This window comes from Dioscorea cayenensis, chromosome 10, assembly GCF_009730915.1.
Source record: "Dioscorea cayenensis subsp. rotundata cultivar TDr96_F1 chromosome 10, TDr96_F1_v2_PseudoChromosome.rev07_lg8_w22 25.fasta, whole genome shotgun sequence".
NCBI classification, from domain to species: Eukaryota; Viridiplantae; Streptophyta; class Magnoliopsida; order Dioscoreales; family Dioscoreaceae; genus Dioscorea; species Dioscorea cayenensis.
The window spans coordinates 13,558,845-13,586,037 of NC_052480.1; the positions used below are offsets into that span (position 1 = coordinate 13,558,845).

General features: G+C 39.9%; 27 non-coding genes and 4 pseudogenes across 27 annotated transcripts; all 31 read right to left on the bottom strand.

The window, feature by feature from the left end:
* Nucleotides 1-13,685: 13,685 nt before the first annotated feature.
* Nucleotides 13,686-13,809, bottom strand: LOC120271152 (annotated as a pseudogene).
* A 322-nt stretch (nt 13,810-14,131) lies between these two features.
* Nucleotides 14,132-14,250, bottom strand: LOC120271419. The gene has a single exon (XR_005540027.1). It is a non-coding gene; the product is annotated as a 5S ribosomal RNA (ribosomal RNA).
* A 317-nt stretch (nt 14,251-14,567) lies between these two features.
* Nucleotides 14,568-14,688, bottom strand: LOC120270999. The gene has a single exon (XR_005539742.1). It is a non-coding gene; the product is annotated as a 5S ribosomal RNA (ribosomal RNA).
* Nucleotides 14,689-15,013: 325 nt separating this feature from the next.
* On the bottom strand, nt 15,014-15,131 carry LOC120271417. The gene has a single exon (XR_005540025.1). It is a non-coding gene; the product is annotated as a 5S ribosomal RNA (ribosomal RNA).
* A 320-nt stretch (nt 15,132-15,451) lies between these two features.
* Nucleotides 15,452-15,570, bottom strand: LOC120271010. Its single transcript, XR_005539752.1, has one exon. It is a non-coding gene; the product is annotated as a 5S ribosomal RNA (ribosomal RNA).
* A 328-nt stretch (nt 15,571-15,898) lies between these two features.
* Nucleotides 15,899-16,015, bottom strand: LOC120271158. Its single transcript, XR_005539781.1, has one exon. It is a non-coding gene; the product is annotated as a 5S ribosomal RNA (ribosomal RNA).
* Nucleotides 16,016-16,337: 322 nt separating this feature from the next.
* LOC120271109 lies at nt 16,338-16,457 on the bottom strand. The gene has a single exon (XR_005539775.1). It is a non-coding gene; the product is annotated as a 5S ribosomal RNA (ribosomal RNA).
* Nucleotides 16,458-16,778: 321 nt separating this feature from the next.
* Nucleotides 16,779-16,895, bottom strand: LOC120271015. The gene has a single exon (XR_005539757.1). It is a non-coding gene; the product is annotated as a 5S ribosomal RNA (ribosomal RNA).
* A 320-nt stretch (nt 16,896-17,215) lies between these two features.
* On the bottom strand, nt 17,216-17,335 carry LOC120271007. The gene has a single exon (XR_005539749.1). It is a non-coding gene; the product is annotated as a 5S ribosomal RNA (ribosomal RNA).
* A 323-nt stretch (nt 17,336-17,658) lies between these two features.
* On the bottom strand, nt 17,659-17,777 carry LOC120271011. The gene has a single exon (XR_005539753.1). It is a non-coding gene; the product is annotated as a 5S ribosomal RNA (ribosomal RNA).
* A 328-nt stretch (nt 17,778-18,105) lies between these two features.
* LOC120271045 lies at nt 18,106-18,224 on the bottom strand (annotated as a pseudogene).
* Nucleotides 18,225-18,551: 327 nt separating this feature from the next.
* LOC120271166 lies at nt 18,552-18,668 on the bottom strand. Its single transcript, XR_005539789.1, has one exon. It is a non-coding gene; the product is annotated as a 5S ribosomal RNA (ribosomal RNA).
* A 324-nt stretch (nt 18,669-18,992) lies between these two features.
* On the bottom strand, nt 18,993-19,110 carry LOC120271308. Its single transcript, XR_005539924.1, has one exon. It is a non-coding gene; the product is annotated as a 5S ribosomal RNA (ribosomal RNA).
* Nucleotides 19,111-19,436: 326 nt separating this feature from the next.
* Nucleotides 19,437-19,554, bottom strand: LOC120271013. Its single transcript, XR_005539755.1, has one exon. It is a non-coding gene; the product is annotated as a 5S ribosomal RNA (ribosomal RNA).
* Nucleotides 19,555-19,872: 318 nt separating this feature from the next.
* Nucleotides 19,873-19,991, bottom strand: LOC120271018. The gene has a single exon (XR_005539759.1). It is a non-coding gene; the product is annotated as a 5S ribosomal RNA (ribosomal RNA).
* A 322-nt stretch (nt 19,992-20,313) lies between these two features.
* On the bottom strand, nt 20,314-20,431 carry LOC120271098. Its single transcript, XR_005539774.1, has one exon. It is a non-coding gene; the product is annotated as a 5S ribosomal RNA (ribosomal RNA).
* A 321-nt stretch (nt 20,432-20,752) lies between these two features.
* LOC120271212 lies at nt 20,753-20,869 on the bottom strand. The gene has a single exon (XR_005539833.1). It is a non-coding gene; the product is annotated as a 5S ribosomal RNA (ribosomal RNA).
* Nucleotides 20,870-21,190: 321 nt separating this feature from the next.
* LOC120271418 lies at nt 21,191-21,310 on the bottom strand. Its single transcript, XR_005540026.1, has one exon. It is a non-coding gene; the product is annotated as a 5S ribosomal RNA (ribosomal RNA).
* A 320-nt stretch (nt 21,311-21,630) lies between these two features.
* On the bottom strand, nt 21,631-21,750 carry LOC120271034 (annotated as a pseudogene).
* Nucleotides 21,751-22,070: 320 nt separating this feature from the next.
* LOC120271379 lies at nt 22,071-22,189 on the bottom strand. Its single transcript, XR_005539990.1, has one exon. It is a non-coding gene; the product is annotated as a 5S ribosomal RNA (ribosomal RNA).
* A 321-nt stretch (nt 22,190-22,510) lies between these two features.
* Nucleotides 22,511-22,628, bottom strand: LOC120271415. The gene has a single exon (XR_005540023.1). It is a non-coding gene; the product is annotated as a 5S ribosomal RNA (ribosomal RNA).
* A 326-nt stretch (nt 22,629-22,954) lies between these two features.
* Nucleotides 22,955-23,071, bottom strand: LOC120271296. Its single transcript, XR_005539913.1, has one exon. It is a non-coding gene; the product is annotated as a 5S ribosomal RNA (ribosomal RNA).
* A 329-nt stretch (nt 23,072-23,400) lies between these two features.
* On the bottom strand, nt 23,401-23,516 carry LOC120271009. Its single transcript, XR_005539751.1, has one exon. It is a non-coding gene; the product is annotated as a 5S ribosomal RNA (ribosomal RNA).
* Nucleotides 23,517-23,834: 318 nt separating this feature from the next.
* Nucleotides 23,835-23,953, bottom strand: LOC120271027. The gene has a single exon (XR_005539767.1). It is a non-coding gene; the product is annotated as a 5S ribosomal RNA (ribosomal RNA).
* Nucleotides 23,954-24,278: 325 nt separating this feature from the next.
* On the bottom strand, nt 24,279-24,397 carry LOC120271012. Its single transcript, XR_005539754.1, has one exon. It is a non-coding gene; the product is annotated as a 5S ribosomal RNA (ribosomal RNA).
* A 317-nt stretch (nt 24,398-24,714) lies between these two features.
* Nucleotides 24,715-24,832, bottom strand: LOC120271190. The gene has a single exon (XR_005539811.1). It is a non-coding gene; the product is annotated as a 5S ribosomal RNA (ribosomal RNA).
* A 326-nt stretch (nt 24,833-25,158) lies between these two features.
* On the bottom strand, nt 25,159-25,277 carry LOC120271133. The gene has a single exon (XR_005539778.1). It is a non-coding gene; the product is annotated as a 5S ribosomal RNA (ribosomal RNA).
* Nucleotides 25,278-25,597: 320 nt separating this feature from the next.
* LOC120271157 lies at nt 25,598-25,716 on the bottom strand. Its single transcript, XR_005539780.1, has one exon. It is a non-coding gene; the product is annotated as a 5S ribosomal RNA (ribosomal RNA).
* A 325-nt stretch (nt 25,717-26,041) lies between these two features.
* LOC120271332 lies at nt 26,042-26,160 on the bottom strand. Its single transcript, XR_005539945.1, has one exon. It is a non-coding gene; the product is annotated as a 5S ribosomal RNA (ribosomal RNA).
* Nucleotides 26,161-26,473: 313 nt separating this feature from the next.
* Nucleotides 26,474-26,593, bottom strand: LOC120271424. Its single transcript, XR_005540031.1, has one exon. It is a non-coding gene; the product is annotated as a 5S ribosomal RNA (ribosomal RNA).
* Nucleotides 26,594-26,906: 313 nt separating this feature from the next.
* On the bottom strand, nt 26,907-27,026 carry LOC120271037 (annotated as a pseudogene).
* Nucleotides 27,027-27,193: the final 167 nt, after the last annotated feature.

Genomic DNA, 27,193 nt, shown 5'->3' on the forward strand with positions numbered 1-27,193 from the left:
TCTGCGGGAATCAAATTTTCAACGGCCTATGAACATTAACTGCTACATTAATCTGCTATAGTGATCTGCTACAGTGATCCGCCAAAATACTCCCGAATCCACACTTTCATCGAGGCCACATGAACGGGCACACATCCATGTGGTAGATCGCATTGCATCTTCAATAAAATCACATTTAACGACAATCTTACTAGCATTGCACAAGTCGGAACACATGAGTGTGACTGCCTTTGTACCCCTCCAATTTGTATGTTCACTCGAACACAACGGAGGTTGGCACACACTCATATGTCTTTGAGCACAACTTGTGTCTTCACGTTTGTTCACTCCAAGATTTCATCAACAAAGTGCATTCACGACCTACTTTGGCGTCTTTCTTCCATACTTGTCGCCACATCCCTACATACACAAAAGAACACGTATACACATTTATAAGCGATAAAATATGAGAAAAGTAATGCTCATTCTAAGAAAAGAATACTTTGTATTATTAATACACAAGAACTTATCAATGTTGTGTGTATCTTGTTCTTTGGTGCATCTAGCATGTGTAAAGGTTATTTTGGAAGAAAATTAGTAAAGATTGTGGTGTATTGCACTTTTGGAGCTCTTTTGTAAGCTACAGGGGCAGCCATACTGGTTTAGGAGATCCACATGTGTGCCAAATACCTAAAAAATTAGTTCCCCATGAAAGTGAGCACAAATTCATCAAAAAGAAATACAAGACAATGAACATAGACATGAAAAACTCCCTTAACTATGCAATCTGATGAATGGAAAAGAAAGTCCAAAGAAACCATGTTAACACAACCGGAATGTCTTCCAAACTGGCATCCTTAAATGCTTGCCAGCTTCCTACAGTCACCGATGTGGTTCAAGTAGTGTATCTTCATGGGCCCCTTCCCCCTCCGCTAATAGCTCCTAAGTTGTCCCCAATCAAAAGGCTTCTTTCTCAAGCCTAAACAACACCTTAAATAGGTTCCCCTGATGGGAGAAAGCATATGGGCATATATATTGATGCCATATGGGTTAAGTGTGGATGGAAATCGAGCTTACTGAAAAATCGATATACTCAGTCATATAGGGCATAGGCTTCCCTATATAGTATTCTGGAAACTCCATATACCCCGTTTGAGCACATAAAGTAACCCATATGCCCATGGAAATGCCTCTTCTTCACTCTTTTGAGTGGGGAAATCATGCTAACTTTGCATACAAGCATATGGAAGCCCGCACGCGTCCTCTGTAGCTCCAATCTTTTTCATTTTGGCATGAAAACACCTCCAAATGCTTCCTTGTTCTAGGATCACCTTTTCCATGCCCTATAAATCAAAATACAATGAATTAAGTACAAGTGAGTGGCATTTTCAATGAATATGTATGCAAAGTGTATATAAAAGTAATATAAAATCGAGCATATTTAAATACTAATCAAACAACCAACTTTGCATACAAGCATATGGTAGCCCTCACGGGTCCTTTTTAGCTCCAAGCTTCTTCATTTTGGGATGAAAGCACTTTCAAATGCTATCTAGTTCTATGATCACCTTTTACATTCCTTTTAACCCAACATACAATGAATTAAGTATAAGTGAGTGGCATTTTTATCAAATATGCATGCAAAATGTACATAAAAGTAATATAAAATTTAGCATATTTAAACACTTATCAAAATCTTTGTCTAAGAAGATCAATTTTTATCCATAGATGAAAAGGAGATGTTGGCAATAGTGATGGCAATTCAAAAGTGGAGGCTACACTTATTGGGTAGGTGTTTCAAAATCAAAACATATCAGCAAGGTTTAAAATTTCTACTTTAGATGAGAGTCACCACACCAACTCAACAAATGTGGTTAGCCAACTTAGTGGGATATTATTTTAAAATTATGTACAAAAAGTAGTGGAAAATACACGTAGTTGCTGTTTTATTAAGGAAAGTATCACTAATGGAAAATTATAGTAGATTCAAACCTTTGCAATAAAATTTAAAAGAGTTGGAAAGAGGATTTAGAAATTTCTTTTTTAATTGAGGACCTACAACAAGCCCAAAATTTCAAATCTCACTAATCTTAGTCACAAGTCAACTCAAAAGAAAGGGCATGATAGTAGTCGGCAATGATCAAGATTTAAAGTAGTTGATAAGAAATGAGTTTCATGGCAGTTTTGTTAGAGGACAATCAAGAATAAAAGCTACGAAGAAGAGAATCCAATTGTTATTTTTATTGGAAAGGAATGAAAAGAGATATTAAGAAGACATGTCAGTGAGTGTGAGGTTTGTCAAAGAAACAAAGCAAAAAATCAGGTGCATGTAGATGCATTGCAACATTTATCTTTACCACTAGGGGTATGGGAGGACATTAGCATGGATTTTGTTGAAGAACTACCTGCATTACAACGGAAGAACACCATAATACTTGTTGTTGACAAAATGAGTAAATATGCTCATTTCCTAGCACTATCCTATCCTTATGCTGCTATGGAAATAGTGTAAATGTTTTACTATCATATATACAGACTACATGGAATTTCATGGTCTATAACCAGTGATAGAGATCCAATATTTGTTAGAAAATTTTGGGATGAGGTGTTCAAATTGTAGGGGGCAAAGGTAAATCATTCAATGACATATCATATACAAATGGATGGTCAAACAAAAGCCATGAACTAGTGTTTGGAGCACTATCTCAATTGTATGATTGGAGAAAATTACCAGGAGTGGGTTAAATGGTTATCCTTAGCATAATGGTCGCATTGTATAAGTTATCATACCTCAATTAAGGCGTGTCCCTATAAAATTGTATATATGAAATGATCACAAATGCATATTCCAAATAAAGTTCATGTACTAAATTTGATGTGCTTGTCAGGAGCTTGCTAGCAAGGAAATATATTCTAAAGTCACTCAGAAAAACTTATCCCAGGCTAGGAACTGGATGAAGGAATTAGTTGATAAAGAAAATATAAGATAGAGAGTTTAAAGTAGGATATATGGTATATATTTGATAGAAGATAGAAGATAGAAGATAGAGAAGAATATATTCTCATTCAATGAATTGATGAAACAAGTAAGACCTTAGGTACATATAGAAGACAACGATAACCTTAGGTACATATAGAAGACAATGATACAAGTATACCCAACAATAATTGTACATATATACATACATATGTACATACATCTAACATACATCTAACACCCCCCCCCCTCAAACTCTAGGCGGATCATGCATCTTCAGTTTAGATAACATGAGTAGATGTTGATCACGTGTCTGTACCTTAGTAAAAAAAATCAGCCACCTGTACCTTTGCAGGAAGATAATGAAGTGACACTGTATGGGCACATACATGACAGCGAGTGAAGTGTGCATCCACACCAATGTGTTTGGTCAGCTCATGCCTGACTTAAAAATCAGTACTAATTTGAAGGGATCACATATTATTGCAGTGAAAAGCAATAGGGGAAAAAAGCGGTACACCAAAATCCTGCAGAATCTAACTAATCCAAAGCACCTCTTGTACTGTAGAAGCTAAGGCATGAACCTCAGCCTCAGCACTGGACTTGGCAATAGTTTGTTGTTTCTTTGTCTTCCAAACAACAAGTGAAGATCCAAGAAAAATACAGTAGCTAGTGATAGAGACCTAATCATTAGGAGAGCTCGCCCAAGTAGCATTAGAATAGGCATGTAGCTAAAGTGTGGATTAGTAAGCGTAGAATAGACCACATGAGGCAGTGCCTCGAAGATATCACAACACTGGAAGAAGATGCCCATAATGAACAGAAGTGGAGGCCACAACAAACTAACTAAGAATGTGCACAGCATGAGACTTGTCAGGACGTGTAACGGCCAAATATACCAACCTACCAACAAGATGCCGATAGCGAGAAGGATCTGATAAGGGAATCCAATCAGAAGCATGAAGCTGCAAATGTAACTCCATCGGTATAACATCAGTACGGGTATCTGTTAAACTAGAGCGAGTAAGTAGATCTAGAGTGTAATGCTGCTGAGATAGACGATAGTCATCAGGATGAGATGTGATCTCGATACCCAGAAAATAACGAAGCGGACCGAGATCAGTCATCAAGAAAGTCTCACACAGTTTCTACTTCACAAAGGTAATGTAAGCAGAATCATCACCAGTATGGATCACATCATTTACATAAAGAAGAAGGATGGCCCGGCCACAAGGTGAAGAATGAATGAAGACTGCAGGATCATGTATGCTTGGAGTAAACCAAGTAGCCTTAACAACTGTGCTGAACCTCTCAAACTAGGCACATGGGGCATGTTTGAGACCATAGAGAGCACGACAAAGATGACAAATAAACCCCAAAGGGACCTGAAGGCCAAGGGGAGGAGTCATGTAGACCTCCTCCTTAAGGTCCCCATGAAGAAAGGAGTTCTTCACATCAAGCTGATGAAGAACCCACCTACGAACAGCCACGACACCAACTAATGTACGCACAATGTGTATGTTAGCCACGGGGCAAAAGTCTCCTTATAGTCATGGCCATACTCTTGCTAAAAACCGCGAGCAACAAGACGAGCTTTATAAAGCTCAAGAGACCCATCAGAACGGGTCTTCACCTGGTAGATCCAGTGACAAGTGATAGGAATGGCATGAATAGGAAGAGGGACTATGGCAGTTCACCACTTAGGGGATCAAATCGCTTCCTTGTAGGTACCTTTCTCAAAGACATTTGAGACACTGGTGCTAGAAGAAGCATGATGAACAGGGGGATCTAAGATGGAGCTTTCACCTAAAGAGTAAAAATGAGAGGATACCTCATGAGATGGATCAGTAGTAGGAGAGGAGTCAAAGAGGACCTGCCCAGGTGGAGTCATTGTGGGATCCTGACGATAGTAAAATAAACGAATGGGAGGATGAGCAGGAGGAAGTGAAGAAGAAGGGGAGACACGATAGGAGACTCAACAGATAAAGGAGAAAGAAGATCAAGAAAGGAGTGACTAATAAATTCTGGAGAAGCAAGTAACAAAGGAGAGGAAGGTACAGGGGAAGCATCCTCAGGAGAATTTGTAGGGAAAAGGAAAGATAAAGGAACCGAGGAAGCGGGTGACTCAGTAGAAGAAGGAGAAGCATAAAAGGGGGTGGCCTTATCAAACATGACATCACAAGAGATACGTATGCGATGAATGACAGGATCATAGCAACGACAACCTTTATGCTCAATACTATATCCTTGAAAGACATAGGAAACAGACTGGGCGGTGAGCTTGGTTTGCTACCGAGGTGCAACCAAAACAAAACAGCAACAACCAAAAACACGAAGATGATCATAGCGAGGAGGTGTCCCATGAAGACACTCATCCGGGCTGGGACCAAGAAGATGAGATGAAGGTTGAAGGTTAATTAGATAAATAGCGATACTAATAGCATTAGCCCAGAAATGAGGAGGGAGAAAAGCACCAAGAAGAAGAGCACGAGTTGTCTCTAAAATATGACAATGCTTGTATTCAGCGACCCCATTCTGAGGATAAGCCCCAGGACAAGATAACTGAGGCAAGGTGCCCTCAGAAGACAAAAGGCACGAAAGACCTAGGAAGTGTATTCACCACTGGAGTCAGATCGAAAGTTCTTGACCGAGGCAGCGAAATGGGTGTGAACCATAGTTATAAAAGATCCATAGACTAACAATAACTTACTACGATGATGCATAAAATAGATCCAAGTGCAGCGAGTGTAGTCATCAATAAAAATAACATAATAATGGTTACCTCCTTTAGAAACAAAGGGAGCAGGACCCCAAACATCAGAATGAATAAACTCAAAAGGAGAAGTGGTCTAAGATACACTCATAGGATTAGGACGCTATAGCTATTTGCCAAGCTTACAACCAACACAAACAACATCAGAGGAAGGAGAGACAGCTCCTAAGATGCCAAGACGAACAAGAGATGACAGATAAGATGGACACAAATGACCAAGATGATGATGCCACATATGATGAGACAAAATTGAAGCATGACATTGATGAATTGGCCTAGATAAAGATGAGAGGTAAAGGGTATCCAACATATAGACTCCACTATGGCGGCTGCCAGCTCCAATCACCGTCCCATTGTGATCCTGCACATGATACGATGTACGGTCAAAAATAACCTGATAGTCATAATTAGTAAGCTGACTAACAACCATAAGGTTCATGGATAAACAAGGAACATGGGAGACAAAAGGTACAGGGAAGGCATTGGAGGAAAGATGACTAGATGATAAAATAGGAAGGAATGTGCCACCAAATGTTCCACCAATAGTGCAAACACAAGTAATATGTAATGGTGGGTTGGAATGATGCAAATGAGTGGGATCAGGAGTAATCTGAGAGGACAAGAACTACCTAAAGTAGAAGGAGGAATCTGAGCCGACCGTTCATGTCCATTGGAGTCTGCTAAATGGGACTGCTAGAACTGTCGAAACATCGCCAATAACTACTGATCGGGAGCAAACAGCGGAGCAGGATAAGATGGAGTAGTAGACGGTGGAGAAGGATATGCTTGTACAGAATGTGCCTGGGGGGAGTGAGGTAGTGGAAGAAGAGGTGGAGCCGGTGCAGAACTACCATAGGAAGTAGTACGCGGAAGTCCATGCTGCTTCTTCCGGCAATCACGCTGGTGAGCAAGTATGCCACAGTATTGACAAATTACAGTATGTTTCAGCCAGGATGAGACAGTAGAGGAAGCTGGAGGTCGAGTAGATGAGGAAGTCGAAGAGACAAAAGGAAGATGAGATAGCAAGAGCACTACCCTCGTGTGAAGGAAGCTCAGAGGTTGGTTTACTTAGCACAAACAAAAGTGAAGGCCTCATCCAAATAATAAGCTGACGGAGCATGAAGTAACTAAGCCCAAGTAGGCTCAAACTCAAGGCAGAGATGCATAATAAACTCATACATATGCCATGCCTCATCATAACTACAACGACGAGAGTAAGACTCATAACAGGTTAGAATTTAGGCAGCATGAACATCACAATACGGAGGGGTAAGAGCATTAATCTGATGCCATAGGGCACAATACTGACTGTAGAACTGGTTGACTGTGTCCTCACCCTACTGGAAACTGCTGAGGGTTTGGTATAGAGTGCAGAGCTAGGCTTGACGGGAACCAAAGTAGCGACGCTAAAGATATTCCCACATCTCACGAGCAGTGGGAAGATCAGTAATCTAACAAATCATCATCTTGGTCATAGATTCCTCAACAGCCACTTTTCAAGCAGCTACTCAAATGCTGTGAGAAAAGCAGAAGCCTCTGAAGAGGTGATGGTGTTAGGAAAAGAAGGGGCAGTAGGAGCAGTACAGGTACCATCAACCTGGCGAAGAACATGACCATCATCGAGAATCTGCTTGATAGTGAGTCGCCAAGGAATGTAGTTGGTGCCATCAAGCACCACATTTGAATGGTGAAGATTACGGGGACCACTGAGTCAATATTCCATTTTTTTTAAATTCAATATCAATATTAATGTTTTTGTTTTACAAAACAAAAGTTCACAAGCTAACAGTAACATCACTCATGTCTTTGTTTGGCCAGGCAAGAAGTCACATGTGAGAATGCAATGGGTCTTGGGTGATGGTGACTAACTAGCAGTGGTAGAGGTGATGGCCTGCCGGGTAGTTGGGTCATAGTGATGGGGTGGCCGGGTGGTTAGGTCATGGGGGCTGTGGTAATAGTGATGATGATGATGATGATGGTGGTGGCTGTGGTAATAGTGATGGGGTGGCCGGGTGGTTAGGTCATGGGGGCTGGTATTTAGTGTGGTGATGATGATGGCCATGATGGTGATGGGGATAATGAGGATGGTGTTTAGCCGGGGATGAGGGTGGCAGGGATGATGATGATGGTGTTTAGCCGGGGATGATGATGATGGTGGTTGTGGTGATAGTGATAGGATGGTCAGGGGCCTGTGGCCGGAATGATGATGGCAGGGGGCTTGAATGTGGTGAAGGTGATGGGCTGGTGATGTCGTGGATGACCGGTAGCAGGAGATGAGGTGATGGAAGCTTGAAGGTGGCCGGGGAAGATGAATGAATGAAGATGATGTGGTGGAACTATTTTTTTGAATGAATGAATGAAGAAGGAAAGAGAAGGTAGATGAGGATGGATGTGGAAGATGACCAACGAAGGTTGGCCGGAAGAAGAGCACCGAAGAGGATGGCTGAAAGAAAAGGAGAAGTTGGCTGGAGAAAATGGCCGGAGAAGTCTAACCTAATCTAAGACCATGATAGAAGATAGAAGATAGAGAAGAATAGATTCTCATTCAATGAATTGATGAAACAAGTAAGACCTTAGGTACATATAGAAGACAATGATACAAGTATACCCAGCAACAATTATACATATATACATACATATGTACATACATCTAACATACATCTAACAATATTAAGTTCAACCATATGTGTAATCATCAGTACCACAAAAGCATAACCATAACTATAGTCCATATAAAATAGAAGTGTGGGTTAGCAAAGTGGCTTACAAAATTAGTTTGCAAGAGAATGCAAAAAATATTTCACAGCTTGAAAGGAAAATTGGTGATAAGGTGGTATCTGCTAGCTTACTAGAGTTTGTTGAGTCAAATGAGTTATTACAAAAGAAAATTACTATTTTGGATAGACAATTTGTTTAAAAATTCAACATAGTTGTAGTTAAGGTACTAGTATATTGGTCTAATGTCACTAGGGAGGAAGCAACATAGGAATTTTATAAGGATTTTCAAAAGAAATTTCCTCAATACTACTTTTAGAATCCTTACGACATAGATTATTCTTAAGAATAATGGGAGGAGAATGTTACATTTACATAAATTGCCCATGTTAGTTAAATCTGGGTACAAACATATGGCAAATTACATAAGTTGCCCATGTTAGTTAAGTCTATTGCATGTAAATGAAGGAATAAAAGGGGGAATTCAACTATAATTACAAAAGGAGTGGCAGAGGTGGCAAAGAAAATATCGATGTCTATTAAGCTAGGGAATGATGAGGTACAAAGAGGGTAAGGGTGACTATTGAGCTAGTGCTTAGAGGGAGTAAGGGTATAGAAGGAAGAGATCTCGAGAGAGAGAACTTAATGAGTGATTGTAGCTTAATTCTTCTTCGCCTACAAATCTTCTCTTCTCTCTTATGTCTTTATTCATTAGAATTGGAGGAGATATCCAAGGTTTTAAGGCCTTGGATCCCTTGATTTTGATTTGTAATTCAATTGTTCATCAATTGAAGCTCTTTTCTTAATGGATTTGTTGGTAAATCATTGAGAATTGCAACACTGGAGAAGAGCTTTTGAAATATATTGTCGAAGTGCATTATGAATTTGTGCACTTTTAATGATGAGAATAAATAACCAAGAGCTGAAATTGAAGAACTTGACATGGAGTACTTATTGAAATAGCAAGAGAAAGAGAAGATGTTAGGTTAGATAAAAGCAAAATAGAATAATTTTAAAAACATGAACTCAAAGCTCTTTTTTTTATTTGAAATATGCTTATTTTAGAGAGTGTGATACTTAGGGTGTGTGTTTTGTTAGAAAGTGGATGGCCTAAGTAATGGAAGTCTAGAAATGGCACTTTTGTCAAGTTCGAAGATTTAGTTGGAGGTCTCCACTTTCATGTGTTTGGTTAAGGAAGTATGACATCAATAACGATTTCTTGTGGTTGGATGATGAAAGTTATAATCTAGAAAATGTGACTTCGGTAGTTCCTAACATATGGTAACACAGAAGTCAGGTTATAGTCACCAAATCGTGTTGTGATGAAATGTCCCCTACTATTTTTTTGGAGAGGTTATGAATGCTTTTAGAATGTTAATATTGTTTATTAACATATTTATTATGTTTTGTTATAATTATGTATTTTTGAAATTTTTTTTAATATGCGTGTGAAAATTTAAAAAGTAAAAAAAGAGAGACAAATTATATATATATATATATTGATACACCCCTTGCGTAATCGCAAGTGCAAGGGTGATATTAGTAGTAAAATGTACCCGGCCGAAGGAATCTGGCAGTCGAATCCTCAGGGATTTGTATAGCTCTCGATACTTGTTGGATTATTAGTATCTAGCTAGTTCAAAGATTGGGTTGAGTCTTAAATCTGAATAAAACTAATAAACAAGAAAAAGAAAAAGAGAGAAAGAGAGAGAGACAGGGTTTGGATGAATAGAGAAATCAGTGGGAAGGACAGCCCCCTGGGTTACTCCCTCAACAAATGTATTGACTTAAACACTGGTTACACGGTACATCTCCTTGGACCACGGGTAGACCCCTAACTGAGAGTTTAATAGCGTATGACCTATCTCTAGGAGCGGACTCAACCCCTTCCCTAATGTGTGCTTAGATAGATAGATTTCTCAATCATCATGTAGACGGCCAATGTGCAACTATGGTTAACATGCTATCAAGATTGCAATTACAAGTAGGGGGAAAATGCCCATCAAGTTTTTTTAACGCAACTAATGGCAATTCCCACGCTGAGTTTCATAACATGCATATCAAGGCAATCAACACAAGAGTTTTGCAACCCAAGATAAACAAAATGGAAATCATAAGAAAACTCCACTATCAAAGCAATAAATTCAATACATAAATAAATGGAGGTTCATAACCCGAGCCACCAAATAACAGTTAGCCCGTCATTGTTCTACAATGCATACAAGGAAAATAGAAAAACTATGAAATGAAATCCATAAACTCCCTTGTTGCTTCACAATCCTTATCGGAGAGCTTCCAATGATGATCTTGTCAGCATTCCTCCATTCCCACAATGATCTCTCAGTCCAGATCCAGCCCTAGATGATGACCAAGTCTGGCCTAACCCTTTTCTCCCAAATAAAGGAAGAAGATCGCTCTAAAACCTAACTTTGGGATTAAAAACACAATTCTCGATGTAAGAACGGCCGTGCTCTTAACGGTGCTATTCTCAGGATGTATTGTAGCTTGTTTTCGACATACTGTAGCTCAACCTGTAAAGTGCACAAGCGTAAGCACGCCCGTGTTTACTGTAGTGCTTCAAGAGCACGATGGTGCTAGGGGCAAGGAGACCGTGCTTACTAAGTCTTGAGAATTCCTGTAAAATGGCACGCCCATCAGCACGTCCTTGCTTCCTGCCCTTACTTCCAATCATGGGTGTGTTTTCTCAGTTGAGCTGAATTTTTTTAAGTGCTGCAAATTGCACGGCCGGAAGCATGGGCGTACTTCCCAACCGTGCTTGGCCTAAATGTGTATTCCAGGTCTGTTTCGTACCGAAATTGATCCAAACTTGTTGTTTTCGTTCCAGGATCTAATTGTTTGCACAATGAAGCACACATACCCAAAATAGCATCAATATATAATTAATAAATATGAAAAGACAAGTGCAATAAGATATATTAAATATCTATATAAAATACACTCATCATGTATATATATATATATATATATAAATGAAGAATTTTTTCTTTTAGAAAGCTCATGAAAAATAATAAGTCCATCAATTTGTGAGCTTATGATAATTTTTGGATGGAAGAAGCTAAATGGTTCTAACCAAATGGTAAAGGCTATAGACCACAATCAATTCACATGCTTTTCTTTTCACATAACCCATACATAGACAGTTAATAAACTCAAAGGTGCTCTTAGGTAAGTAGGAATAAAATTGTATGAGAATATACGTTCCCACTTCCAAGTTGATGTGGGAGTGGGATTTTATTATTAAAAAAAGTTATAAAACTTTTTTGTTTAAGAGAATTTTGGATATCCACCAACTACAGAACTCCCATATCCAACATATTCTCACGGGCATCTTTATGTTTTTATGATTATAATTATATTTATAGTAATTACATAATAAAATTTTCTGAGTGAATAATTATTGTTTTTGTAATTATCAATTAAATTATCAATAAAAACATAATTGTCTTTTACATTTTTAATAAAATATAATTGGATTTTTCTTTTAACTGTGCATTAAATGGTTAGTAAAAATACAATTAATTTTTTAAATTAGGTATTAAATTATAATGAAAACATAATTTAATTTATGTTAATTATGTATTAATTTTAAATTAAATATATATAATTATTTTAACTATGCATTAGCTTTAAGTAGTCTATTTGTGTAAGATCCTCATCTCCATTCTAACCCCTTCTTTTTGCTCCACTCCGATAATTGTCATAACCCGTAGTTGTAAAACAAGACAACCCTCTCCAAAGAGTTAATAAAAAGCGAAGTGTCATGCAATTAGTAATGCAAAGAGAAACATTCGACCTTTGGTTGTAAGACATTCTTTCTTTATGGCTTCATTAAGTTAATTATACCGTGTCAATATCATGATATCTCATATATGTGACTGTGAAAACCATATTAAAATGGTTTCAACGATGAGATATGTGTAAAAAATCTTCCAACCTAGATTAAGAATAGATCTCTTATTTGAGGACATTTTAAGGACTTGCTTAGAGCACAATTTTTATTTTGTCTTGCATTGAAAATAAAAACCGAAATTGAAAGACATGGTTGTGAACACATTTTTAAAAAAATAGTTTCAGAAAATCATGGCTTGTCTTCAGCTTAAAGGTATTATTATTATTATTATTATTATTATTATTATTATTATTTATTTTATTTTTTTTTATTTTTTTTTATTATCAAGATGAGCGGTTACATCGTTAAGAAAGGTAAAGGCGTGCATAAGCTTTGGGGAAGCAAATTGGGCCAAGCAAAGCCCACTCACATATTGACTTTGGGACCACTCACACACAACCACTACTTATACTCCTAAAAATATGCCTTTATCCAAAATTTGAACTTTTATTATTTGTGAAGGGTTTAACATGAATCCATATACCAGTAAATCACTTGTGAAAAGATTTATAATTGATAGAAAGTGTTTATTAACTGTAGAGAGAGGTGGTTGTCACTAAACAGTAAGAAGGCACTGTTTCATCAGTTTTGCATGAAGCTGAACATTGACATTATTGAAGTTATTTTGATCGATGAAATCTCAATGCAAAAGAAGTTAACCCAAGTCATATATAGACACATTCTATTATAGATAGATAGCATTGGCCTATCTAACATATTGGGAAAAATTGTTGAAGTTGATTGTTTACAAAGAAAGGTCAAGGAAAATGCTAGATTGTGAAAATCATCAATCCAAAACGCCAAGGTTTAATTTGCGGTTCAAAAATATGAGAAAAAATTATCGGAGTTAAATGGCACTAGTTTATAATCTTTAATTACTTAAGACAATCTTCTGTGGCTATTCAAATAAGCTAACGCAAGAACGGTGAATTATTGTAAAAAAGTTTAAAAAATAAAGTAAATAAAGAAATTGGATTCAAAAATTAATGAATTGTTTTTGACAACAGTAAGATGTGAGTGAGGTTGCTGTGTTGAATGGTAAATAGCCCAATGGTAAGATGTGAAGATTCAACTTATCATATTACATGAAACGCCGCTTACCATTTGACATATATCTTTTAAGACTAAAATTTGATTAAAATAGTATATCATAGCAGAACTGTATTACCAAAGGTCTTAAGGTGCAATGTCAATAATGTAAGTGTACTATATGTAAAACGTTTAGTGCCACATCGAATAAAAAAGAAGAGTGTGCATATGATTATATAGTACAATATAATAAACGCATAAATTAATGGGTCATCCAATGTATATAGACCTATATATTTATTATATTAATATTACATAAATCTATGATGGGCACTTGGGCCCATCCTAGTACTACTCTCGCCCAAGCACGCTTAACTTCGGAGTTCTGATGGGATCCGGTGCTTTAGTGCTGGTATGATCGCACCCGGTGAAAATGAACACGCTGCAAATAAATTGACGACTTCATCGACAATTCCCGAGATAGATCGATGATCCTCCCGATGGGGCTTCTCCAACGCCGGGGACCCGCGCCATCCGCTTCCAAACACGTAACTTCAATTGAAAACGGATTTTGTGTTTGAAAAACAAAAACGATAGGAGGACCCGCAAAACAAGAGTCGGGAGTTTTATTTTTTGATAATAATAATAAAATTTATTATTATTATTATTATTATTATTATTGTAAAGTAGTAAGAATATTGTGAAAAAACAAATACGGGAAACGATGGAGCAAAAAAAAAATGGAGATGGGGTGCAACACGAGGACTTCCCAGGAGGTCACCCATCCTAGTACTACTCTCGCCCAAGCACGCTTAACTTCGGAGTTCTGATGGGATCCGGTGCTTTAGTGCTGGTATGATCGCACCCTGTGAAAATGAACACGCTGCTGCAATAAATTGACAACTTTCATCGACACCCGAGATAGATCGATGATCCTCCCGATGGGGCTTCTCCAACGCCGGGGACCCGCGCCATCCGCTCCAACACGTAACTTCAATTGAAAAACGGGATTTTTGTGTTTGAAAAACAAAAACGATAGGAGGACCCGCAAAAACAAGAGTCGGAGTTTTATTTTTTTGATAATAATAATAAAAATTTATTATTATTATTATTATTATTATTGTAAAGTAGTAAGAATATTGTGAAAAAACAAACACGGGAAACGATGGAGCAAAAATGGAGATGGGGTGCAACACGAGGACTTCCCTGTGAGGTCACCCATCCTAGTACTACTCTCGCCCAAGCACGCTTAACTTCGGAGTTCGATGGGATCCCGTGCTTTAGTGCTCGGGTATGATCGCACCCGGTGAAAATGAACACGCTGCTGCAATAAATTGACGACTTTCATCGACAATTCCCGAGATAGATCGATGATCCTCCCCGATGGGGCTTCTCCAACGCCGGGGACCCGCGCCATCCGCTTCCAACACGTAACTTCAATTGAAAAACGGGATTTTTGTGTTTGAAAACAAAAACGATAGGAGGACCCGCAAAAAACAAGAGTCGGGAGTTTTATTTTTTTGATAATAATAATAAAAATTTATTATTATTATTATTATTATTATTATTGTAAAGTAGTAAGAATATTGTGAAAAACAAACACGGGAAACGATGGAGCAAAAATGGAGATGGGGTGCAACACGAGGACTTCCCTGTGAGGTCACCCATCCTAGTACTACTCTCGCCCAAGCACGCTTAACTTCGGAGTTCGATGGGATCCGTGCTTTAGTGCCGGTATGATCGCACCCGTGAAAAATGAACACGCTGCTGCAATAAATTGACGACTTTCATCGACAATTCCCGAGATAGATCGATGATCCTCCCGATGGGGCTTCTCCAACGCCGGGGACCCGCGCCATCCGCTTCCAAATACGTAACTTCAATTGAAAAACGGATTTTGTGTTTGAAAACAAAAAAAACGATAGGAGGACCCGCAAAACAAGAGTCGGAGTTTTATTTTTTTGATAATAATAATAAAAATTTTATTATTATTATTATTATTATTATTGTAAAGTAGTAAGAATATTGAGAAAAACAACACGGGAAACGATGGAGCAAAAATGGAGATGGGGTGCAACACGAGGACTTCCCTGTGAGGTCACCCATCCTAGTACTACTCTCGCCCAAGCACGCTTAACTTCGGAGTTCGATGGGATCCGTGCTTTTAGTGCCGGTATGATCGCACCCTGTGAAAATGAACACGCGCTGCAATAAATTGACGACTTTCATCGACAATTCCCGAGATAGATCGACGATCCTCCCCGATGGGGCTTTCTCCAACGCCGGGACTCCGCGCCATCCGCTTCCAACATACGTAACTTCAATTGAAAAACGGGATTTTGTGTTTGAAAACAAAAAAACGATAGGAGGACCCGCAAAAACAAGAGTCGGAGTTTTATTTTTTTGATAATAATAATAAAAATTTATTATTATTATTATTATTATTATTATTGTAAAGTAGTAAGAATATTGAGAAAAAAACAAATACGGGAAACGATGGAGCAAAAATGGAGATGGGGTGCAACACGAGGACTTCCCGTGAGGTCACCCATCCTAGTACTACTCTCGCCCAAGCACGCTTAACTTCGGAGTTCGATGGGATCCGCGCTTTAGTGCCGGTATGATCGCACCCGGTGAAAAATGAACACGCTGCTGAAATAAATTGACGACTTTCATCGACAATTCCCGAGATAGATCGACGATCCTCCCGATGGGGCTTCTCCAACGCCGGGGACCCGCGCCATCCGCTTCCAACACAGAACTTCAATTGAAAACGGGATTTTGTGTTTGAAAACAAAAAAACGATAGGAGGACCCGCAAAACAAGAGTCGGGAGTTTTATTTTTTGATAATAATAATAAAATTTATTATTATTATTATTATTATTATTATTGTAAAGTAGTAAGAATATTGAGAAAAAAACAACACGGGAAACGATGGAGCAAAAATGGAGATGGGGTGCAACACGAGGACTTCCTGTGAGGTCACCCATCCTAGTACTACTCTCGCCCAAGCACGCTTAACTTCGGAGTTCCGATGGGATCCGGTGCTTTTAGTGCCGGTATGATCGCACCCTGTGAAAATGAACACGCTGCTGCAATAAATTGACGACTTTCATCGACAATCCCGAGATAGATCGATGATCCTCCCGATGGGGCTTTCTCCAACGCCGGGGACTCCGCGCCATCCGCTTCCAACACGTAACTTCAATTGAAAAACGGGATTTTGTGTTTGAAAACAAAAAAACGATAGGAGGACCCGCGAAAACAAGAGTCGGAGTTTTATTTTTTTGATAATAATAATAAAATTTATTATTATTATTATTATTATTATTGTAAAGTAGTAAGAATATTGAGAAAAAACAAATACGGGAAACGATGGAGCAAAAATGGAGATGGGGTGCAACACGAGGACTTCTCAGGAGGTCACCCATCCTAGTACTACTCTCGCCCAAGCACGCTTAACTTCGAGTTCGATGGGATCCGTGCTTTTAGTGCCGGTATGATCGCACCCGGTGAAAATGAACACGCTGCTGCAAATAAATTGACGACTTTCATCGACAATTCCCGAGATAGATCGATGATCCTCCTGATGGGGCTTCTCCAACGTCGGGGACCCGCGCCATCCGCTTCCAACACATAACTTCAATTGAAAACGGGATTTTTGTGTTTGAAAACAAAAACGATAGGAGGACCCGCAAAAACAAGAGTCGGGAGTTTTATTTTTTTGATAATAATAATAAAAATTTATTATTATTATTATTATTATTATTGTAAAGTAGTAAGAATATTGAGAAAAACAAATACGGGAAACGATGGAGCAAAAATGGAGATGGGGTGCAACACGAGGACTTCCCTGTGAGGTCACCCATCCTAGTACTACTCTCGCCCAAGCACGCTTAACTTCGGAGTTCGATGGGATCCGGTGCTTTTAGTGCCGGTATGATCGCATCTCGGTGAAAAATGAACACGCGCTGCAATAAATTGACGACTTTCATCGACAATTCCCGAGATAGATCGATGATCCTCCTGATGGGGCTTCTCCAACGTCGGGGACCCGCGCCATCCGCTTCCAACACAGAACTTCAATTGAAAACGGGATTTTGTGTTTGAAAACAAAAAAACGATAGGAGGACCCGCGAAACAAGAGTCGGAGTTTTTATTTTTTTGATAATAATAATAAAAATTTATTATTATTATTATTATTATTATTATTGTAAAGTAGTAAGAATATTGAGAAAAACAAACACGGGAAACGATGGAGCAAAAATGGAGATGGGGTGCAACACGAGGACTTCCCTGTGAGGTCACCCATCCTAGTACTACTCTCGCCCAAGCACGCTTAACTTCGGAGTTCGATGGGATCCGTGCTTTTAGTGCCGGTATGATCGCACCCCGTGAAAATGAACACGCGCTGCAATAAATTGACGACTTTCATCGACAATTCCCGAGATAGATCGATGATCCTCCCCGATGGGGCTTCTCCAACGCCGGGACCCGCGCCATCCGCTTCCAACATACGTAACTTCAATTGAAAAACGGGATTTTGTGTTTGAAAACAAAAAAAACGATAGGAGGACCCGCAAAAACAAGAGTCGGAGTTTTATTTTTTTGATAATAATAATAAAATTTATTATTATTATTATTATTATTATTATTATTGTAAAGTAGTAAGAATATTGTGAAAAAACAAATACGGGAAACGATGGAGCAAAAATGGAGATGGGGTGCAACACGAGGACTTCCCTGTGAGGTCACCCATCCTAGTACTACTCTCGCCCAAGCACGCTTAACTTCGAGTTCGATGGGATCCCGTGCTTTTAGTGCCGGTATGATCGCACCCTGTGAAAATGAACACGCTGCTGCAATAAATTGACGACTTTCATCGACAATTCCCGAGATAGATCGATGATCCTCCCCGATGGGGCTTCTCCAACGCCGGGACCCGCGCCATCCGCTTCCAACATACGTAACTTCAATTGAAAAACGGGATTTTTGTGTTTGAAAACAAAAAAACGATAGGAGGACCCGCGAAAACAAGAGTCGGAGTTTTATTTTTTTGATAATAATAATAAAAATTTTTATTATTATTATTATTATTATTATTGTAAAGTAGTAAGAATATTGAGAAAAAAACAAACACGGGAAACGATGGAGCAAAAATGGAGATGGGGTGCAACACGAGGACTTCCCGTGAGGTCACCCATCCTAGTACTACTCTCGCCCAAGCACGCTTAACTTCGGAGTTCGATGGGATCCGCGCTTTAGTGCCGGTATGATCGCACCCTGTGAAAATGAACACGCTGCTGCAAATAAATTGACGACTTTCATCGACAATTCCCGAGATAGATCGATGATCCTCCCCGATGGGGCTTCTCCAACGCCGGGACCCGCGCCATCCGCTTCCAACATACGTAACTTCAATTGAAAAACGGGATTTTGTGTTTGAAAACAAAAAAAACGATAGGAGGACCCGCAAAAACAAGAGTCGGAGTTTTTATTTTTTTGATAATAATAATAAAATTTATTATTATTATTATTATTATTATTGTAAAGTAGTAAGAATATTGAGAAAAAAACAACACGGGAAACGATGGAGCAAAATGGAGATGGGGTGCAACACGAGGACTTCCCGTGAGGTCACCCATCCTAGTACTACTCTCGCCCAAGCACGCTTAACTTCGGAGTTCGATGGGATCCGTGCTTTTAGTGCCGGTATGATCGCACCCTGTGAAAAATGAACACGCTGCTGCAATAAATTGACGACTTCATCGACAATTCCCGAGATAGATCGATGATCCTCCCCGATGGGGCTTCTCCAACGCCGGGGACCCGCGCCATCCGCTTCCAAACACGTAACTTCAATTGAAAACGGGATTTTTGTGTTTGAAAAACAAAAACGATAGGGAGGACCCGCAAAAACAAGAGTCGGAGTTTTATTTTTTTGATAATAATAATAAAAATTTTATTATTATTATTATTATTATTATTATTGTAAAGTAGTAAGAATATTGAGAAAAACAAATACGGGAAACGATGGAGCAAAAATGGAGATGGGGTGCAACACGAGGACTTCCTGTGAGGTCACCCATCCTAGTACTACTCTCGCCCAAGCACGCTTAACTTCGGAGTTCGATGGGATCCGTGCTTTTAGTGTCGGTATGATCGCACCCTGTGAAAATGAACACGCTGCTGCAATAAATTGACGACTTTCATCGACACTCCGAGATAGATCGATGATCCTCCCCGATGGGGCTTCTCCAACGCCGGGACCCGCGCCATCCGCTTCCAAACACGTAACTTCAATTGAAAAACGGATTTTGTGTTTGAAAAACAAAAAACGATAGGAGGACCCGCAAAAACAAGAGTCGGAGTTTTATTTTTTTGATAATAATAATAAAATTTTATTATTATTATTATTATTATTATTGTAAAGTAGTAAGAATATTGTGAAAAACAAACACGGGAAACGATGGAGCAAAAATGGAGATGGGGTGCAACACGAGGACTTCCTGAGAGGTCACCCATCCTAGTACTACTCTCGCCCAAGCACGCTTAACTTCGGAGTTCGATGGGATCCGTGCTTTTAGTGCCGGGTATGATCGCACCCTGTGAAAAATGAACACGCTGCTGCAATAAATTGACGACTTCATCGACAATTCCCGAGATAGATCGATGATCCTCCCGATGGGGCTTCTCCAACGCCGGGGACCCGCGCCATCCGCTTCCAACATACGTAACTTCAATTGAAAAACGGGATTTTGTGTTTGAAAACAAAAAAACGATAGGAGGACCCGCAAAAACAAGAGTCGGAGTTTTATTTTTTTGATAATAATAATAAAATTTATTATTATTATTATTATTATTATTGTAAAGTAGTAAGAATATTGTGAAAAAAACAACACGGGAAACGATGGAGCAAAAATGGAGATGGGGTGCAACACGAGGACTTCCTGTGAGGTCACCCATCCTAGTACTACTCTCGCCCAAGCACGCTTAACTTCGGAGTTCGATGGGATCCGGTGCTTTAGTGCCGGTATGATCGCACCCTGTGAAAATGAACACGCTGCTGCAAATAAATTGACGACTTCATCGACAATTCCCGAGATAGATCGATGATCCTCCCCGATGGGGCTTTCTCCAACGCCGGGGACCCGCGCCATCCGCTTCCAACACGTAACTTCAATTGAAAAACGGGATTTTTGTGTTTGAAAACAAAAACGATAGGAGGACCCGCAAAACAAGAGTCGGAGTTTTATTTTTTTGATAATAATAATAAAAATTTTATTATTATTATTATTATTATTATTGTAAAGTAGTAAGAATATTGTGAAAAACAAACACGGGAAACGATGGAGCAAAAATGGAGATGGGGTGCAACACGAGGACTTCCTGTGAGGTCACCCATCCTAGTACTACTCTCGCCCAAGCACGCTTAACTTCGGAGTTCGATGGGATCCGTGCTTTAGTGCCGGTATGATCGCACCCTGTGAAAATGAACACGCGCTGCAATAAATTGACGACTTTCATCGACAATCCCGAGATAGATCGATGATCCTCCCCGATGGGGCTTCTCCAACGCCGGGGACCCGCGCCATCCGCTCCAAACACGTAACTTCAATTGAAAAACGGATTTTTGTGTTTGAAAAACAAAAACGATAGGAGGACCCGCAAAAACAAGAGTCGGGAGTTTTATTTTTTTGATAATAATAATAAAAATTTTATTATTATTATTATTATTATTATTGTAAAGTAGTAAGAATATTGAGAAAAAAACAAATACGGGAAACGATGGAGCAAAATGGAGATGGGGTGCAACACGAGGACTTCCTCAGAGGTCACCCATCCTAGTACTACTCTCGCCCAAGCACGCTTAACTTCGGAGTTCGATGGGATCCCGGTGCTTTTAGTGCCGGTATGATCGCACCCTGTGAAAATGAACACGCTGCTGCAATAAATTGACGACTTTCATCGACAATTCCCGAGATAGATCGATGATCCTCCCGATGGGGCTTTCTCCAACGCCGGGGACCCGCGCCATCCGCTTCCAACACGTAACTTCAATTGAAAAACGGGATTTTGTGTTTGAAAACAAAAACGATAGGAGGACCCGCAAAAACAAGAGTCGGAGTTTTTATTTTTTTGATAATAATAATAAAAATTTATTATTATTATTATTATTATTATTGTAAAGTAGTAAGAATATTGTGAAAAACAAACACGGGAAACGATGGAGCAAAAATGGAGATGGGGTGCAACACGAGGACTTCCCTGTGAGGTCACCCATCCTAGTACTACTCTCGCCCAAGCACGCTTAACTTCGGAGTTCGATGGGATCCGTGCTTTTAGTGCCGGGTATGATCGCACCCGTGAAAATGAACACGCGCTGCAAATAAATCGACGACTTCATCGACAATTCCCGAGATAGATCGATGATCCTCCCGATGGGGCTTCTCCAACGCCGGGGACCCGCGCCATCCGCTTCCAACATACGTAACTTCAATTGAAAAACGGATTTTTGTGTTTGAAAACAAAAAAACGATAGGAGGACCCGCAAAAACAAGAGTCGGGAGTTTTATTTTTTGATAATAATAATAAAATTTATTATTATTATTATTATTATTATTGTAAAGTAGTAAGAATATTGTGAAAAAACAAATACGGGAAACGATGGAGCAAAAATGGAGATGGGGTGCAACACGAGGACTTCCTCAGAGGTCACCCATCCTAGTACTACTCTCGCCCAAGCACGCTTAACTTCGGAGTTCGATGGGATCCGCTGCTTTTAGTGCCGGTATGATCGCACCCTGTGAAAAATGAACACGCTGCTGCAATAAATTGACGACTTCATCGACAATCCCGAGATAGATCGACGATCCTCCCCGATGGGGCTTCTCCAACGCTCGGGGACCCGCGCCATCCGCTTCCAACATACGTAACTTCAATTGAAAAACGGATTTTGTGTTTGAAAACAAAAAAACGATAGGAGGACCCGCAAAAACAAGAGTCGGAGTTTTTATTTTTTTGATAATAATAATAAAATTTATTATTATTATTATTATTATTGTAAAGTAGTAAGAATATTGAGAAAAAAACAAATACGGGAAACGATGGAGCAAAAATGGAGATGGGGTGCAACACGAGGACTTCCTGTGAGGTCACCCATCCTAGTACTACTCTCGCCCAAGCACGCTTAACTTCGGAGTTCGATGGGATCCGTGCTTTTAGTGCCGGTATGATCGCACCCGGTGAAAAATGAACACGCTGCTGCAATAAATTGACGACTTCATCGACAATTCCCGAGATAGATCGACGATCCTCCCGATGGGGCTTCTCCAACGCCGGGGACCCGCGCCATCCGCTTCCAACACAGAACTTCAATTGAAAACGGGATTTTGTGTTTGAAAAACAAAAAAAAACGATAGGAGGACCCGCAAAACAAGAGTCGGAGTTTTATTTTTTTGATAATAATAATAAAAATTTTTATTATTATTATTATTATTATTATTATTGTAAAGTAGTAAGAATATTGAGAAAAACAAACACGGGAAACGATGGAGCAAAAATGGAGATGGGGTGCAACACGAGGACTTCCTCAGAGGTCACCCATCCTAGTACTACTCTCGCCCAAGCACGCTTAACTTCGGAGTTCGATGGGATCCGTGCTTTAGTGCCGGTATGATCGCACCCTGTGAAAATGAACACGCTGCTGCAATAAATTGACGACTTTCATCGACAATTCCCGAGATAGATCGATGATCCTCCCCGATGGGGCTTCTCCAACGCCGGGGACCCGCGCCATCCGCTTCCAACATACGTAACTTCAATTGAAAAACGGGATTTTTGTGTTTGAAAACAAAAAAAAACGATAGGAGGACCCGCAAAAACAAGAGTCGGGAGTTTTTATTTTTTTGATAATAATAATAAAATTTTATTATTATTATTATTATTATTATTGTAAAGTAGTAAGAATATTGAGAAAAAAACAACACGGGAAACGATGGAGCAAAAATGGAGATGGGGTGCAACACGAGGACTTCCTGTGAGGTCACCCATCCTAGTACTACTCTCGCCCAAGCACGCTTAACTCGGAGTTCGATGGGATCCGCGCTTTAGTGCCGGTATGATCGCATCCCTGTGAAAATGAACACGCGCTGCAATAAATTGACGACTTTCATCGACAATTCCCGAGATAGATCGATGATCCTCCCGATGGGGCTTCTCCAACGCCGGGGACCCGCGCCATCCGCTTCCAACACGTAACTTCAATTGAAAAACGGGATTTTTGTGTTTGAAAACAAAAAAACGATAGGAGGACCCGCAAAAACAAGAGTCGGAGTTTTTATTTTTTTGATAATAATAATAAAAAATTTATTATTATTATTATTATTATTATTGTAAAGTAGTAAGAATATTGTGAAAAACAACACGGGAAACGATGGAGCATGGAGATGGGGTGCAACACGAGGACTTCCCTGTGAGGTCACCCATCCTAGTACTACTCTCGCCCAAGCACGCTTAACTTCGGAGTTCGATGGGATCCGTGCTTTTAGTGCCGGTATGATCGCACTCGGTGAAAATGAACACGCGCTGCAATAAATCGACGACTTTCATCGACAATTCCCGAGATAGATCGACGATCCTCCCCGATGGGGCTTCTCCAACGCCGGGGACCCGCGCCATCCGCTTCCAACATACGTAACTTCAATTGAAAAACGGGATTTTTGTGTTTGAAAACAAAAAACGATAGGAGGACCCGCAAAAACAAGAGTCGGAGTTTTATTTTTTTGATAATAATAATAAAAATTTTATTATTATTATTATTATTATTATTGTAAAGTAGTAAGAATATTGTGAAAAAAACAAACACGGGAAACGATGGAGCAAAAATGGAGATGGGGTGCAACACGAGGACTTCCCTGTGAGGTCACCCATCCTAGTACTACTCTCGCCCAAGCACGCTTAACTTCGGAGTTCGATGGGATCCGTGCTTTTAGTGCCGGTATGATCGCACCCGGTGAAAATGAACACGCTGCTGCAATAAATCGACGACTTTCATCGACAATTCCCGAGATAGATCGATGATCCTCCCCGATGGGGCTTTCTCCAACGCCGGGGACCCGCGCCATCCGCTTCCAACATACGTAACTTCAATTGAAAAACGGATTTTGTGTTTGAAAACAAAAACGATAGGAGGACCCGCAAAACAAGAGTCGGAGTTTTATTTTTTTGATAATAATAATAAAATTTATTATTATTATTATTATTATTATTGTAAAGTAGTAAGAATATTGAGAAAAACAACACGGGAAACGATGGAGCAAAATGGAGATGGGGTGCAACACGAGGACTTCCCAGGAGGTCACCCATCCTAGTACTACTCTCGCCCAAGCACGCTTAACTTCGGAGTTCGATGGGATCCGTGCTTTTAGTGCCGGTATGATCGCACCCGTGAAAATGAACACGCTGCTGCAATAAATTGACGACTTTCATCGACAATTCCCGAGATAGATCGATGATCCTCCCCGATGGGGCTTTCTCCAACGCCGGGGACCCGCGCCATCCGCTTCCAACATACGTAACTTCAATTGAAAAACGGATTTTTGTGTTTGAAAACAAAAAAACGATAGGAGGACCCGCAAAACAAGAGTCGGAGTTTTTATTTTTTTGATAATAATAATAAAAATTTTATTATTATTATTATTATTATTATTGTAAAGTAGTAAGAATATTGAGAAAAAAACAAATACGGGAAACGATGGAGCAAAAATGGAGATGGGGTGCAACACGAGGACTTCCCTGTGAGGTCACCCATCCTAGTACTACTCTCGCCCAAGCACGCTTAACTTCGGAGTTCGATGGGATCCGGTGCTTTAGTGCCGGTATGATCGCACCCTGTGAAAATGAACACGCTGCTGCAATAAATTGACGACTTTCATCGACAATTCCCGAGATAGATCGATGATCCTCCCGATGGGGCTTTCTCCAACGCCGGGGACCCGCGCCATCCGCTTCCAAACACGTAACTTCAATTGAAAAACGGATTTTGTGTTTGAAAACAAAAACGATAGGAGGACCCGCAAAAACAAGAGTCGGAGTTTTATTTTTTTGATAATAATAATAAAAATTTTTATTATTATTATTATTATTATTATTGTAAAGTAGTAAGAATATTGAGAAAAACAACACGGGAAACGATGGAGCAAAAATGGAGATGGGGTGCAACACGAGGACTTCCTCAGAGGTCACCCATCCTAGTACTACTCTCGCCCAAGCACGCTTAACTTCGGAGTTCGATGGGATCCGGTGCTTTTAGTGCCGGTATGATCGCACCCTGTGAAAAATGAACACGCGCTGCAATAAATTGACGACTTTCATCGACAATTCCCGAGATAGATCGATGATCCTCCCGATGGGGCTTCTCCAACGCCGGGGACTCCGCGCCATCCGCTTCCAACACGTAACTTCAATTGAAAAACGGATTTTGTGTTTGAAAAACAAAAAACGATAGGAGGACCCGCAAAACAAGAGTCGGAGTTTTATTTTTTTGATAATAATAATAAAATTTATTATTATTATTATTATTATTATTATTATATGTAAAGTAGTAAGAATATTGAGAAAAACAAACACGGGAAACGATGGAGCAAAAATGGAGATGGGGTGCAACACGAGGACTTCCTCAGAGGTCACCCATCCTAGTACTACTCTCGCCCAAGCACGCTTAACTTCGGAGTTCGATGGGATCCCGGCGCTTTAGTGCCGGTATGATCGCACCCGTGAAAATGAACACGCGCTGCAATAAATTGACGACTTTCATCGACAATTCCGAGATAGATCGATGATCCTCCCCGATGGGGCTTCTCCAACGCCGGGGACCCGCGCCATCCGCTTCCAACACGTAACTTCAATTGAAAACGGGATTTTTGTGTTTGAAAACAACGATAGGAGGACCCGCAAAAACAAGAGTCGGAGTTTTATTTTTTTGATAATAATAATAAAAATTTATTATTATTATTATTATTATTATTGTAAAGTAGTAAGAATATTGAGAAAAACAAACACGGGAAACGATGGAGCAAAAATGGAGATGGGGTGCAACACGAGGACTTCCCTGTGAGGTCACCCATCCTAGTACTACTCTCGCCCAAGCACGCTTAACTTCGGAGTTCGATGGGATCCGCTGCTTTTAGTGCCGGTATGATCGCACCCGTGAAAAATGAACACGCTGCTGCAATAAATTGACGACTTTCATCGACAATTCCCGAGATAGATCGATGATCCTCCCGATGGGGCTTCTCCAACGCCGGGGACCCGCGCCATCCGCCTCCAACACGTAACTTCAATTGAAAAACGGATTTTGTGTTTGAAAACAAAAACGATAGGAGGACCCGCAGAAACAAGAGTCGGAGTTTTATTTTTTTGATAATAATAATAAAAATTTTATTATTATTATTATTATTATTGTAAAGTAGTAAGAATATTGTGAAAAACAACACGGGAAACGATGGAGCAAAATGGAGATGGGGTGCAACACGAGGACTTCCTCAGAGGTCACCCATCCTAGTACTACTGCCTCGCCCAAGCACGCTTAACTTCGGAGTTCGATGGGATCCGTGCTTTTAGTGCCGGTATGATCGCACCCGGTGAAAATGAACACGCTGCTGCAATAAATTGACGACTTTCATCGACACCCGAGATAGATCGATGATCCTCCTCGATGGGGCTTCTCCAACGCTCGGGACTCGCGCCATCCGCTTCCAAATACGTAACTTCAATTGAAAACGGGATTTTGTGTTTGAAAAACAAAAA